The following is a 2,500-nucleotide window of genomic DNA, read 5'->3' on the forward strand; positions in this document are numbered from 1 at the left end:
TAAGACAAAGCGTCCGGCCCCCCCGTGGGGTTGGCGTTGGCCGAGAATAATCTTGCATGGAATAATGGAATATGACCTCGGTTTATACGATTTCGTTGGTTTGTCAGAAACCTAGAGGTAATGATTAACAGAAGTAGTTGGGGGCATTGGTATTACGGCGCGAGAGGTGAAATTCGTAGACCGTCGTAGGACCAACTGAAGCGAAAGCGTTTGCCATGGATGCTTTCTTTAATCAAGAACGAAAGTTAGAGGATCGAAGGCGATTAGATACCGCCCTAGTTCTAACCGTAAACGATGCCAATTAGCAATTGGGAGACGCTACCCCTATTCGGTGCTCTCAGTCGCTTCCGGGAAACCAAAATCGGGTTTCCGGGGGAAGTATGGTTGCAAAGTTGAAACTTAAAGGAATTGACGGAAGGGCACCACAAGAAGTGGAGCTTGCGGCTTAATTTGACTCAACACGGGAAAATTTACCAGGTCCAAACTTATCGAGGTAAGACAGATTGATAGCTCTTTCTCAAATTTAAGGGTAGTGGTGCATGGCCGTTCTTAGTTCGTGGAATGATTTGTCTGGTTAATTCCGATAACGAACGTGACTCAAACATGCTAACTAGAACGCTGTCAGCAGTGCGCCTCCGGGCGCACCTGACGTTACAGCCGGGCGGCGCCTTCACGGGCGGTCGTCGGCTACGTTTGCCCTGCTTAGCGGGGACAACTTGTGTTTAGCAAGCTGAGAATGAGCGATAACAGGTCCGTGATGCCCTTAGATGTTCTGGGCTGCACGCGTGCTACAATGTGGGTCGCAGCGTGTTCTCGCCAATAGGCGCCCCCATTCCGAGAGGAACGGGAAATCACTAAAATGCCCATCTAGTCGGGATTGGGGACTGCAACGGTCCCCATGAACCTGGAATTTCTAGTAAGCACTAGTCATTAGCTAGTGCTGATTACGTCCCTGCCCTTTGTACACACCGCCCGTCGCTACTACCGATGGATTATTTAGTGAGGTTTCTGGAGGCTTACCTTCCGCGGTTCCTTCGTGAGCTGCAGCTGGCATGGCTGAAGTTGACCGAACTTGATGATTTAGAGGAAGTAAAAGTCGTAACAAGGTTTCCGTAGGTGAACCTGCGGAAGGATCATTACTGATGATCGTCCGCGAGTGACCAACCATGGGCTGCCTTCGGTGTAGCTCGGTCGCTCGCTTGCTATGTGTCAGAATTTGTTGAAAGCCAACTCGTTCGTTGTACACTTTGATGGGTGACCATCACTGTGTCCCCGTGCCGAGCTAGATCTCCCCTAGCCGTAAGGCACTTGAACGCCCCTTCGACGACGAGTTGCATGTGTGTGGTATGTGTCAGAATCTGGTGAAGCTTTCTGCATGTGATGTGCCTTGTGTGGATCCGTGGCCATTGCATTGTGTCTGGTGCTTAGATACCCAGACACTTAGAACGCTTGCGCGGAAAGCAAACTCGATCGTTGTACACTTTGATGGGTGACCATCACTGTGTCTCCGTGCCGTGCTAGATCCCCCCTAGCCGTAAGGCACTTTGAACGCCCCTTCGACGACGAGTTACAAGAGTGTGGTATGTGTCAGAATCTGGTGAAGCTTTCTGCATGTGATGTGCCTTGTGTGGATCCGTGGCCATTGCATTGTGTCTGGTGTGTAGGTACCCAGACACTTAGAACGCTTGCGCGGAAAGCAAACTCGATCGTTGTACACTTTGATGGGCAACCATCACTGTGTCTCCGTGCCGTGCTAGATCTCCCCTAGCCGTAAGGCACTTTGAACGCCCCTTCGACGACGAGTTACAAGAGTGTGGTATGTGTCATAATCTGGTGAAGCTTTCTGCATGTGATGTGCCTTGTGTGGATCCGTGGCCATTGCATTGTGTCTGGTGTGTAGGTACCCAGACACTTAAGCAAACTCGATCGTTGTACACTGTGATGGGCGAGCATCACTGTGTCTCCGTGCCGTGTAAGAGCTCCCCTGGCCATCAGGCACTTGAAAGGTCCTTCGACGACGAGTTACAATAGTGGTGTGTTAGATACGTCAGGTGATGGTATCTACTGTTGTGCAATACGTATCCGGCCACGGCACGGAACGAACGGGAACTGTGGTGCAGACATACAAAGAGTTAAGCCTATTAGTCATTAACTCTAAGGACGGGGCCATGGGGCGGTACGCAAAGGATACGGATGAGCGAGTATGCAGGCCCAATACTCAATAGCTCGATCCGATCCAAGCACATGAGTTGACTGCGGCGCCAGGTTAACCAATGTGCTAGATTCTATTTGGCCAGTAGAATCTTGTGTCTTATGCGATTTGATACCAAGACACCAGAACGAAAGTTAGTTGAAGAGTTATTAAACTCTTATGAAGTATGGTTGTGCAATCACAACTTATGACTTTAACCTATAAAGTGGATATGGACTTGCAATTATAACATGGAATCTCTACACACCCCATGAGCTCGATCCAATCCACGCACACGAGTTGCCTGAG

The sequence above is a fragment of the Anopheles funestus genome, assembly GCF_943734845.2.
Source record: "Anopheles funestus chromosome X unlocalized genomic scaffold, idAnoFuneDA-416_04 X_unloc_22, whole genome shotgun sequence".
Classification (NCBI taxonomy): Eukaryota; Metazoa; Arthropoda; class Insecta; order Diptera; family Culicidae; genus Anopheles; species Anopheles funestus.